We start from the raw sequence: 13,433 nt of genomic DNA, 5'->3' as shown, positions 1-13,433 counted from the left end.
ATAATCCTCATTGGAAACAAAAATGCCTGAAACACTATACAAACCAAAATGTGTTTTGTACTTTAACATTGTGCCATGATAGACTCCTTTGATCCATGTGTTGATGCAACCGGGTACTTCTGCTTATTTCTCCCTCCTTCCTGTTTCCTTCCTGGTTGCTACTCCCTGACTGACTGTTTGGTCTCACCCTGAGTAACACATGAGTTCATGCCCATGAACTTGACAGCAGTCTGGTTTGGGAGACAACAAAAGCTGCCCAAAGCTGCCTGTTGAGAATGCAGCCCTGTGCTGGAACTACATGGCACTGAACAGGCTCTGTCCCACACAGCACTAATGGAGCAGTTAGAAGCCACCATCCTCCTGTTGTGTCCAGTTCTGAATTCAAGGGTTTCTCCTGAGCCAAAACTTCTGGTTATGCTATGCTGTGTGATAGGGTAGGACTCAAGGAGGAGAGCTGCACTCCACATCTCTGAGAGATATCTGCTATCTTTTTTGAAAGCTGATATACCCTCCAACTTTGCTGAAGCTATTTTAGTTAAGCTATAACAACTCAATTGGCTAAATCCTTACTAGTGATATGTAGTTAGAGATCACCCAGAGCTGATACTGGGACTGTGGATCTTGTCCTTAAGAAACTTTAAGATCTTCTTTATTTTCTCAGAAATGTCAATGGAAAACATGATAATAGCAAAGGATGGGCAGGGACATATTTGTCAGCAGTGGCATCAATTCAAATGTGCATCAAAATACAGGGGCCTGACAGAGATGAATGACAAAGAAAACAGTTCTCCCATAAAAACTTACATTCTTGCTGTACAACAGGCAATTATTTTGCTTAATCAAATTTTCAACTGAGCTGCCTACAGTGTCAGAAAACCACAAAGTCATTTAATAGACAGCAGTTTGAATGGATTGGAGAGGAAATCTTTAAGCTGAACTATTGCTGATGAGATTTCTCAAGAATTTCTCACATAAAGGACATTATGGGAAGGAAATGAGTTGGCTTTAGAAGGACCAAATTTGAAAGGTTTTTTTCTAGATTTGAAATCTTGAGCTTAAATCACATAGTATTGGTTGTTTTGGCCATGAATACATTGCACACATTTACAAATACATTGAGATTGAGTAATTGCTGTGTATAAATGGATTTCCATTATTATACTATGGTGCAAGTCAGAGGAACCACTCAGATTCTAATTTTCCCAGAAATTATGCTCTGTACTGGATAGAAAGGAAAAAAGGTGTCCATGACATTATAATGTAAAGGGTATATTTATTATAAATATTTTGGAAGCGTAGATGTGAAAGCAAAAGAACCACCTCCCAAATACCGACTTCCAAATTCCTGTCTTGCAGTAGATATTCAGTCCCAGAAAAATAATTCAGAGAGCAATTCCGGTTGCTGAACATAAAGGCATGTTTGGTGCCCTGGATATACTGCCCAGCCTCCAGCTCTGCCCCAGCAGACAGTGGACCTCCTGTAGGTCCTGCCTACAATCTGCCAGCCCCATGCAGATGTTTTGCATACTTTCAGATGTTTACAATGGCAGTAGATGCTTCTTATATTTAGGTTTGTGAATTGCACTCTTGATTTTTATGTGTTCCAATTTCCTGTCTACAAAATGGTAAAATAGGCTTTGCTTCTTCCCAGCTTCAGCCCATGCCAGAGTTTGCAGAGCTGTCACAAGTACCAATAATTCTGAGAATGCCAAAGATGTTTCCACTGCAAAAAACTCATGGATCAGGTTTAAGTCCATGCACAAAACTTTTAATGAGATCTTTACAGGCAGCAACCTTCTGCCTGTCTGCTTTTTGTGGATGACTAATTCTGAAGCAACTTTCATAGGTTGATGGCTACATGGTCTGGCCCTGCACCCTGGAAATTTTGTGGTGACATCTCATCTAGAGTAGCTGCAAACCTTCCTTTTGGAGGGCTTTTCCCTATTCCATGTATGCACAGGAGTGCCTGTAGTATGGCCTGATCTAGAGCCTATCATTCTGTAACAGGGCTAAATTCTACTGCTTTCATTAATTGAACATTGGAGGTGTTTGTGCTGAATAGCACAATTTGCCAGTATAAAGCTGTTCTTTAGCTGACATCCAAACAAAGATTCCACTAAGAACTTATTTTCTTGTTCTGTAAAGAATTTCAATAAGGTATCTGTCATTTTAAAAAGTCAGTCTTCTTATTTAAAGGTATTAAACAGTCCTTCATTCTAGTGGCTGCTTTTCAGATGCTTCAGGCTTTCTGATCATCAGAATATCACCCACTGTCCCTTGGAACTGGGATTTGTGACAGCCCATGGTAAATGGCCTGGAACAGGAAAACATTCCACAGATAATTTAACTGAATTAAATTATTTCAGAAAGAGGACTCTGCACTTCAGTGATACATTTATTGATTTGATAGAAAGTATTAACTTTCTGGTTGTATTATTTTATCATGTTAGCTGTCTATTTAATTTTATTTTTACTTTCCCAGGGAATTTGTTCTCAAAACAAAGGTATTTGGTAGCCAGTTTGAAAGGATTTTATTGAATCTCAATTATATATTCCCCTCCAGCTGACTTGCATTTAATCCTTTTTATTTAAATATTTCCCTATGAGGGGTTGACAGCTAGGGAGGACTGTAACATCAGGATACCTTTCACTCCACCTGTTTTTAAACATTTCTCCTGAGGAATTAGTTCAACCACTGTAGGACCCTGTCAAGAAAATTCATATGCTTCTAGACTTGATTCCTTGCCATTATGGGTATTTATCATTTCTTGTGCTTGCTGGGATCAGGAAGGCCAAAAGTAAATGTAACTATGATGAAATTGAGGAGCTGCTCTCAAGCCCCATACTGGTCTGATCAGTGCTCTCATATTAGTGGCCACCCATCCATGGGACCTCAGAAAGAGTTTCAAACCCTCTGCCTCACACTCCCTAGTAAAATATCAAGGCGTTTTCTAAGTTGCTTGGTTTCTTTATTACGTTTACTTTGGAGAGGTCTCCAAGCCCAAAGTATGAGAAATTTGAGGTTCTGCAGAAAAAGGCATCAGCCACACATCTCCTTACAGCAGGCACTGAGTCTTGGGCCTCATCTGAATTTACTCAAGTCAATAATATGACTCAGATACACCTGTGTGTGTTTCAATCACATGTCTAATTACAAAGTAGATAATCTCTGATAGTATTCTCTGGGGAAAAGTTCATTTACCTGCCAATCAGCTTGTAGATTAACTTTACAGCTCTGTCATGAACTTATCCTGAGGAGTACCTCTGCTACTGTGTGGCCTGAAAATGTTTCATATTCACAACATCATTGTCAAGTGAACCTCCCCACTCTGCAATGAATGTATTGCAGTAGGGACATATGGTGGTTTTATTAATACACGGCACATTTTCTATCTCTCTATATATACATCTTCTCCATTTCCCATCACTGTGGTCCTGGTACATGTCCTGTGTGTACAGAGTAGCCCAAGTTGCATCTTTTCCCTCCGAAGATGTAGTCATAACAAGTGATCTGTAAACAGACTCCAGATGGGGTCAGCAGGGGTGAGATAGTCTCCAGGACTTTCTCATATGCAGGTCTGGATAGAGAAAGAAGTCTTGAACCATATGCTGGTCAACTTGGATGCAGCTTGGGTATTCATCTTGCTCTTTTTACTGAAGTCAGATATATCCACAGTTCTGCAATACATTACCTGATCTTTTAAATATGTATGTAGATGTTCCCTTGCAAAACCTCCTTAGTCATAAATCTTTAGCCATCAAAACCTAACTAGGAATTACTATACAAGAAGTCTCCAGATATATAAATGTATTTATTTATATAAATAGTAAGAATTTTTCAAAGATCATTTGTGTCATCACTGCTTTCAGATGAGCTGTGCAGAGTGCAAGATGAGACAGATAAGATAAGCAGCTGAAATATGAAATTAATATGTAGATATGAATTTGCATGGATGAACAGAAGCAAAATCTCCTTCAGCACCAGGTTTTGTGAGCAAATAGTCCAGAATGAGGAATTTGTTCAAAATCAGAACCTCTGCATATTTCAGTGTCCTTCCCATTTTATTAAACGGAATCAAGAACTTCCTTAAAGGGACCAGGTGTGTTCTGGCAATTGGTTGAAAATTGATGAGGTGCTACAACACACATAGTATTTACAAAAATTATGACATTTACAGCATAGAATGTATAAAGAATTTGAAGAGGGTTTGTTTAGCCATTTGAGAGGCTAGATGGGAAGAATCTGCACAGATATGACCTGGTATAGGAGATGGGAATTTATAGATGATGGAGAGCCCTCTGATCAAAACCAATGCACTCAGTAATCCTAAGAATTATACTCTCTCAGATACACATCCACATTTATATTCTACTGCCAAAACATGCTATTAGATCATAAAATTTGATCTGCAGTATGTTAGACCTATTACTTCATCACCCAATTAAATCTGTACACAGACCAATAACTTCTGTTTGATGAAAGGATAATTTGTGTTTGACTAATGCATAGCTTCTAGAGAATATCTAGTCTTGATCTCACAATAGCAGGAGACTGAAAATCTATTGCATGGTAGTTAGTTTGAATGGTTAATCCCACTCACTGCTAAAAAAAAGGTATCTAACTTCTGTCCTGGATTGGCTTAGCTTCCAATTCCAACCACAATTTCATTCTCTACTAAATTCAAGATCACTTCAGTGCTCATGTTTTCTCTCAGGAAAGGGATTTATATACTCTAATCAAATCCCTTCTCAATTTTCTTTCTGATAATATTTTTAAGAAAAAAAAAAGAGAGTTTCCAATTCTTAAATCACTTAACTGCATTTTTTCAGCACTTTCTCCACTTTTTCAATGGTTTTTGAAAAAATACCAAAACGGAACCCCTATTCTAGCTGTTTTCTTGGCAGAACATCTGCAAATGCTGCCAACCTTCTACTCCCATTCATTACTTGAATGTTTGTACAACCAGGTTAGGTCCCTCACAGCATAGCATTGTTTTGGGAGAGTCTGTTGAGTTCCTAGTCTGCAAAGACCACACTTTGTAGTATATTATCAACTGGGGTTTTTATTGTTTGGCAAACTAAAAACTGGGGTTTTTAGTTTTAGTTTTTTTCAACTAAAAACTGGGGTTTTTATTGTTTGGTAAAGCAAAAGGACCAGCTCCTTTTCCTGAGCTGTTTGCTTTCTTGTTCTGAGCGTTCTGCTCAGTCTTCCAGCAGCCTACAGGGTGTCAGGGGACTTCTTAGAGCCACACTGTCCTGCACTGCCACTCTACACAGCTATTTGGACCTCCCTCATTAATGCCCTTTCCAGGTACCACAGAGCTCTCGTGTACCTGGGGGAATTCCCCACATCCCAGGATTGGTTGTTTCTCCTGGAGGTACCCTGACTCTATGTCATGTGAGCCTGTACTCATACCAACACCCTGCTACTGCCATCCCTCTGGTTTGTATGCCAAGAGCACAGCTGTCCTGGCTGGAACACTCCTGCATGCAGCTAAGCTGGGATCATGGTCTGTGCCAGACCATGTTCCCAAAGAGCGAGCTGTGCACATCAGAAGGCAATGATAGCTGTTGTCTGTCCAGGTTATCCCAACACATATAAGTTAGAAAGCAGTAAGTTTCAAGATGAGATGTCCACTACATAAAAAGCCTTTTTAAAGAAAGCAAAAACACCAATACCCAGGGTTGGAAGTGACAGTAAGGAGAGAGAGGATGCAAGAGTAAGATGGAAGAGTGAATATGGCATTGAATTATCTGAGGCTTGCAAGTCGGCAAAAAGAAAATGCCTGAAGTAGAAGCTGGCAGCTGAAATCTGTACTGGGGAAACAACCTATTGACAAGCCAGAGAGAAGAATTACATGAGGAACAGAGGTCACTGTCAGCCAAGGAAAGACATGAGAGATGCTAAAGGGAAGAATTATATTTGTTCTGAGGAGGGGAAACATAGACAATCAAACACACGAAGACTGCCAGCAGTAGAGGCTGGGAACAGAGACAACAGTCTGGCTGTAAGGATTGTTCCCACTGTTCTCAGCTTACAGCAGTGAATCCTTCGGGAGAAAGAGTTTATACCTCTCACAATTCAGAAAATTCTACATCTACGTCTGAGCCCACCTATCGTTCAGATAGTAAATTTGCTCTAATATCAGGCCTAAGATCCACAAAAAAAAAAAGTAGCAGCCTTCTCAAGACAGTTTTCATTGGGAAGTTATTTTAATTGGTGGCGGATGCCAGTCACAGCTGAACTCACCCCTCATATATTTCTAAACTAAGTGTTAAGGAGAACTCGAGGCAAATAGGAGAGGTTCACCAAGAAGTGACAACTTGACAGCTAAGTTTCTTTTCCTCAACAGATCACTGGATTTCCTTAGAAGAATGGATACTGTATTGCTTACATAGCTTTTAGCCAGAGAAGCAGGTCAATATTTTACTTTTGCGCTGCTCAATGTGGGCAAGCAATTAGGATACAGCATTGAGAGTGAAAGATGGTGAAAGCCAAAAATCACTGTCAAAGACAGTAGGCCCTTGTGATAAGAGAACCTCATTCAACAAAGTGGTAACATTTATAAGTTCACAAAATCTTGCAATATTGGTCATATGCCAGGAGTCAGTTGTTAAGCAGATTAGAGAATGGACTGGCTCATCAGCTGCAAGTTGAATGCATGCAGAGAGTTTAATTTTGGATCAATGTTCTCCAAAGCAGGCTAAAGCCTGCTGGAGAGGGAGCACCTATACCCCAGCTTCTGTTCCTTGTGCCAGGGGGCACCACAAGCTGCTGACAGACAGCTCCAGCAGAGGTAAAGCATGTTCCCTGGCTGCTTTACCAGCCAGGAACAGTCAGGAACAGAACTTTTTGCTGCTTTGTTTTCTGAAAACCCACAGTGTTACAGTGTCCCCAAACCACCAGATGATTATCAAAAGTTTAAGATACATGCATTTTGTCTCCTTGGAGTACTTCACAATATTAGCTTTAGGTTTCAGAGTGTTGAGTGTTAAATTACTCATCACAAACAAAAGTTCTGCTGCAGGATAGGTGTTGATAATAATGCCTGATAGCTGTGCATAATGTTTCAGTTGGCAGAAGGTAGTCTGACTACTACAGGAAGCAATTGGCCAGAGGATCTTGTTGAAGCACAAGTAGTCAAAATGCAAAAATTTTACATGAGCGAAAAAAATTCCACACAGAAATGTGGAGTTCTGACTGTTGATTCCCTACCGAATAAAAAAGAGCTGTTCCCTTAGTGGTGGATTTGTGTCCTATGCAATGCAAAGAGAAAAATGAGAGACTGAATGGAGACACTGAAGACAGGCTCTGACAGAGATGGATATTTTCATGCAAAACAGTTGTGCCTTAAAGGTTTTGCCCTGTGGTCATCATAATGTAAATGGGAATTTATGTGGGTGAACAACTTCTCATTAAGGTAAAATGTGAAATAAACTGTACATACAGGATAGAGTGGGAGAGAGAGAAATCAGAAAAACACTCAAGGAATTATACCAAATCCTAAAATGAAAAAAAAACCAAGATGTCCTCAGTCTGATCATGAAGGCACCAACACAACATGGTTAGAGGGACAAGGGACCAAGAAAACAAATATTTCATGGAAGGTATTTTCCAGCAGACACAGAAGTTTCCATCAGAGGCCAAGGCAAGAGCCTTCTCCCATCCTTGTTCAGCTCCTGGTCTGAACTGTTCCTGGTCAGTTTCCATTGCCTTAAAGCCCAGACAAAAAGAAGAGCTGGATAGTCTTTTCTCTTTGAGAATCAATGGCTATAGAAGAAAATATAAGAGACACTTTGCAATGTAGGCAGCCAAGAGAATTAAAGAAATATGCATAACATGGCTGTTTCCTACTGTCAACAAAGAGTGAAACTCTGTGAGAGATGGCTGATGCCAAGCATTTTTCAACACTTGATATGTCAGCAAGGTTCTGGCAGGTGTCCTTAGGAAAACAGAGCACTCGTCTGAGCATGTTCAATATCCCCTTGGGAAATGCTGTTTTCTCTGCTGTTTTCAAGACTGTATGAAGAACATGGTGCATTTTTACTAGAAAATAAAACCTTTTCCAAAATAGGTAAACCCCTGAGATTTACCCATTGAAGGTCCTGATATTAAAAAAAAAAAAAAAAAAAAAAGGGGGGAGAATACAGCTTTGGTACTCTGAGAAGATTTGGAGAAAATCAGCTTTTCTGCGCTAAACTTCAGCAAAACATTGACGCTGTGGAAGAAAAATTACCTACTGCAGCTGGTCAGACTATGGCACAGGCTGTCACATTGCCTTTGGCAGAAGAGGGAGGGACACAAAGACTGGACTCCGAAGGGAAGAGTCCTTCACAGGACTGTTGATGATGGGTGTGGGTTCACGACTGGCACCCTAGGAGCAAGAGTGTGCAAAGATGGGCAAGTGACATAGAATCCAAGCTGTGGTAAAAAGAAACTGAAAAAGTTAAATGAATCCATGTTCTGGAGTAAAGAATTCTGAGGGTGAGCTTAAGTGGCATCCAGATGCTTTTTGGAAGGTCCAGACACAGATCTCCTACACCATCATAGTCAATATTGGGTTTTATGCATCCCACATGCATTACCACTCAAGAAGGGTAGGAGGAGAATTAGATTTGGAATGTGGGTGTTAAAGACATCCATTTTTTTATATATGGGAGGTCAAGGTTAGCCTAAATTACCATGAATCACTTTTTGCTACTGCTGAAAAGGAGCCGTCAGTTTTCCCATTTTCATGCATTAGAGCAGGGATTATTTTTCCAGGTACAAGTGTATCATTTGTAAATTAAATATGAATGAGGAGATATTTGATTGTTCAGCCATAATCCTTGCCATCTGACAAAAAGTTGGGAAAGGGAAGCCTATGTTACATTAACTGCTTGAAAACTTAAACATTTACAGATGATACCGGTGAATGTTTTTGTTTTAATTGGAAATTAATTAATTAATGTTAATTAATTAAATTACTTAAGACCAGACAGAGCCCTTATTATCAATTTAAGAATGATCTCTAAGAACTGTCAAAACTTATTGATCATGAGTACAAGTAATTTCAGAGAAATTCAGGTTTAGACATGCAACTGCTAGCACCACCTGTCCCAAACATGACAAACACCTAGCAACAGCTCATCTCATTAAAGAATTAAAATCATGCTCTGATCATGCTCTGATTTTCATTTTGAACTGTTAGGCACCAGGACAGCTCCAATAAAAGATATTGTTATGTGCTGGAAACACCTTAAATCAGTAGAAAACTTAAAATAAAGCATGAGCATGTTTAAATAGCAACATTAGAATACACAACTGATTGCTCATATAGAAAGGGAAAAATGAAGCAACAGAGTCAGTCAAGTTCATGATCCTGAGACTCCTTATTAGAATGACAGTGGAATTATTTATGCCCAAGCACAATATGATGAGCCCTGAGGTCAAATCAAGTACCTCAGTATTGGCAGAATGCAGAGACATTCTGGGATGCTGAATTGCCCATTTTCCTCAGACAAGTCTAAAACTGAAAACAGTTGCATCATTTTGAGATTTCTGATTCCTAAACATAAAATGTTTGGGACAGATGACCTTTTCAGTGTTCTGTAACACGGGGAACACTCCACACAAGAATGTCAAAAGGCTCACATTATGAGCTATTTAATAAATTTGTCATAAGTATTTTGGATTCTGATATTTATTGCTAATTTTTGATGGCCATATGCTTAACCGTGAAATGAAGATGAGCAAACTTTATCTCCAGGAAGGTAGAGTAGGAGCTAGTTGAAGCTGGGTGTTACGTTCTTCAATGCTTTACCTTGTGTAATATTGACCAAGCTAAACTCAGGCATCAAGTAGAGCAGGTCTCTGCCTGGTTCTTTGGCTCAGCCATTGCTCAGAAAAAGCATGTACTTCTCCTACAGCAAACCTAAGATGACTGTTTTTTCTCTCTAACATTGTCTGGATCATCTGTTCCAGATAGGTTCTTTACCCATTTGAAGAACTTGCTGCAGAGCACACAAATTATGTCATCACACAAATTACTTTTCAGCAGACATAGCACCTTCTTTTCTCTGTTACATTTGCTTTATATAGAGAGATAGCTCTTTCAAACCTTACTGTTGAAGTTTCTCTCAAAAAAATTTCTCATGGACTTCTTAGGGATCCTCCTTTCATTTTCTTTATGCTTACTTCCATTTAGATGGAACTTACTCCGGATGTATTCTTTCTCCTCTCGTTCTAGAATACTTTTGAATGCTCAGGGACTGCTAATTACCAAAGATAGATCTTTGGTACAGTTGCATCTCTGTCTGCTTTATTGTAGTAGTAGTGGGTAAAATTATTTAAAAACAGTCTTCAAAAATTTTAAAGGCTCTTTTTGTCCCTAGAATAATACTAGTTTGGACTTTACTATTGCCTTTCTTCTCCTTTTGCATCTTGGCTAAGGTTAATTTCTTCAAAATCTCTCATTCAGTGACAGTCAAACCGCATCCTAAGTGAAGCCCCAAAAGTTAGTCCCAGTCTAGTCTGCACATCATGTCCTTGGGGGTAATTAATAATGATGCTGCTGCCAGCTGCTGCCCTGGACATTATGTTCTGATATTGAAAGTGCTCACTCCAGAACAACTCTGAGTACAGTGGATGTGCAGTCCAGCTCTACTGTATTATAGGCAAGAGTTCCAACCCTGGGTCTGCCTGACAAAGGAAAAGGGACACTGCACATCCTCTCACAAGAATTAGCCCAGCACACACATATGTTTTTATGTGTGCATAAATACATAGCAGCCACATATTCTCTGGTTGAAAACAGAGAACAAAGTCTGAAACACAATGGTAGCATTATGGAATTAAATATTGAAGAAATTAAGTCTTTTTTTTCTAAAGCAATATTTGCATAGCATATCAGAAACATTTGATTTCACTCTGAATTGAAACAATAACAAATTCTCAGATGTCAGCACTTCTTAGAAAAATGATATTCCATATCTCAGCTGGTCTTGTCTAACAGGATTTTCTCATTAACCTCCCTAAAAGATGGTATTAATACCTCCATGAAGACTTTTATTTTTCTCTCTTCATTACATTTCTTTAACATGTTGGTGTATGCGTATTGACTTAATAATTACCATTATTATGCTGAATATAATGAAACAACCAATGATGTCTTATTGGAGAATCTAATTCACCCTCTATTCATTTTTTTTTATATTAAAGCATCATTACAAAGTTACAAAGTCATCTGGTTCACCTAGGCCTGCTCAAAGCATGGCTAACTTCAAAGCTAGATACTGAGTTGCTCAGGGCATTGCCCAGTGGTTTTGAACATCACTAAATCACCCAGGCCTGTAGGATGTGAGAACTTGTAAAGGGCTTGGAATAAGGACCTGCATCTCATATTTATAGAACCAGTACCTGCATAGTGCTGTGAATCATTTTGAGGTGTAAAGTACATAAGTAGCCTTTCTGTAAGACAAAAGTGCTTGCTTTATCTACTTGCACATGGTTGACATACAAAAGCAAATGACATCAGTGTACAACAGGTGGAAACAAACAAAAATGTAGAGACACTGGTCTGGGTAATAGACACAGACAAGAGGAAAGAAACCTGAAACAACTGCGCTCACCAAATCAATGTGGGATTTTCTTGTTCACTCTTTTTATTCCCTAACTTTGAATTCCATAGGGCATCCACAATTTTCTGGACCTGCCTTTTAGACTGCAAGGGTTTAGGGCTCATATGTAGCTTTCTTCATCTCTCAGGGTCGATAAATATAAGCTAAATAATAATGAATATAATTGAAGGATTAGTATCAATATCTCAACAGACACTGCAACTAGCAAAGTACCACTTGCATGTTTAAAGTTTTTGCATAAAGTAAAATTAAAATCACAAAGAGATGTTCTCTGCTATTACATCTCACTCCCATTTCCAGATGTGTTCTCTAATAAAATCCTAAACATGGTGTAAGCATGCACTAGTCGATCATGCTACTGTTATGTTGCCAAACAGGTAGCCTGAATTTCCCTCAGCAAGCCATAAAAAGTGCAGAAGTCAATGAAGCAGGATTTATGGTTAGAGAAGGAGATTACAGAATGAGACTTAAGCACATGCTTAACTGCTTTGCTGAGCTAAAGCATATATGGGGACACTGATAACTACAACACTTGCAAAATCCTTCATGATAGCTAACCACCATTAACCCTAAAATGGTTATATCATGCCATCATGCCAGAAGCTTATTAACACAGCTTTTATTTTTAATGGAAGTTGAACTGCTTTGCTAGTGTATCCTATTTCTGGGTTTCTATCATGTTGTTGCATAGATAATTTAGACTGATAAAATTTTTTGTCATGACAACTCAGTTCTGCAAGATGGTATTGTACTTTTATTCTTAAGGAATAGATCCTAAACTCAAAATAGTGTAGAAAATATACATTAAAGGGTTGAAATGGTTGTCTTTTTGAGGACAATGGATGAAATATTAAAAGGAATATGTTTAATTAGTAATTCTTCTCTGGAAATGGTACATTTCATTATTTTAGAATAGAATATAGAAGCAGTGTAGCAGCAGTTTTTCTACAAATGCTGGTTACAGTTATAATAATAATGCAAGTTCTGTGGGGAAATGGTAAAATTATATGCATGGCTTTGCAGCTCTAGGTTACTGATTCTTATCCAGGTCAGAAAACTAATAGCAGGAATTCGTTTTCAGGAATTGGGACTGATTTTAGTACTGTTCAAGACACTTAAATAATAAAAAAGGTGACAGTGTAGTGTTTATTCAATACTTTACCATTGTGAATTATTGTATATACTGTAGCTTCAGATTAAATCAATTCTCTCAAAATTTGATCTGAGACATGTGATCAGAAAGTCACTCACTTTTTAGCATTATTATTTTAAATATATATGCCCAGACAGTCTCTTGCAGCATGACTCTCACACACACAAACTCTCTGATCCTCTCTAATTCTTGAGCTGTTCCTCAAGATGGTTTAGTCCTTGTGGAGCTGCCTATGGATCTGCAAGGTATCAGATCCTAGCAGTGGCTGGAAATTAGACTCCAGTCTGTTGTGTCTGTGGTAATTTCCTTCCCAAAGCTTGCAGATTTAGGCTGGAAGTCTCCACCTCTCCAGCTGGGGACTCCCAACGACCTGTTCTGGGAAACAGATCCATTGACCTTGCATGTAATGAAGATCTAGTCATAAAATACTGACTTAAAAAAAAATATGCCACAATTGGAGAACTGTTATTGATTTACTGGTGCAGATTATGTTGTCTGGATATTTACCTACTCTATCACAGCTACTGCCATTCCTTGCTTGAGACATGTGAGACACATCGCTTCCCCTGGGTATCTCCTCCGTTTATTTCAAATTTTGTGTTGATTCTGGAAGGTACTGTGCATAACATCTACACTATATATATACACACTTATTTTCTGA

Source organism: Anomalospiza imberbis, chromosome 2 (genome assembly GCF_031753505.1).
Source record: "Anomalospiza imberbis isolate Cuckoo-Finch-1a 21T00152 chromosome 2, ASM3175350v1, whole genome shotgun sequence".
In the NCBI taxonomy this organism is placed as follows: Eukaryota; Metazoa; Chordata; class Aves; order Passeriformes; family Viduidae; genus Anomalospiza; species Anomalospiza imberbis.
The sequence above is the reverse complement of the archived record's forward strand: the minus strand, read 5'-3'. Positions refer to the sequence as shown.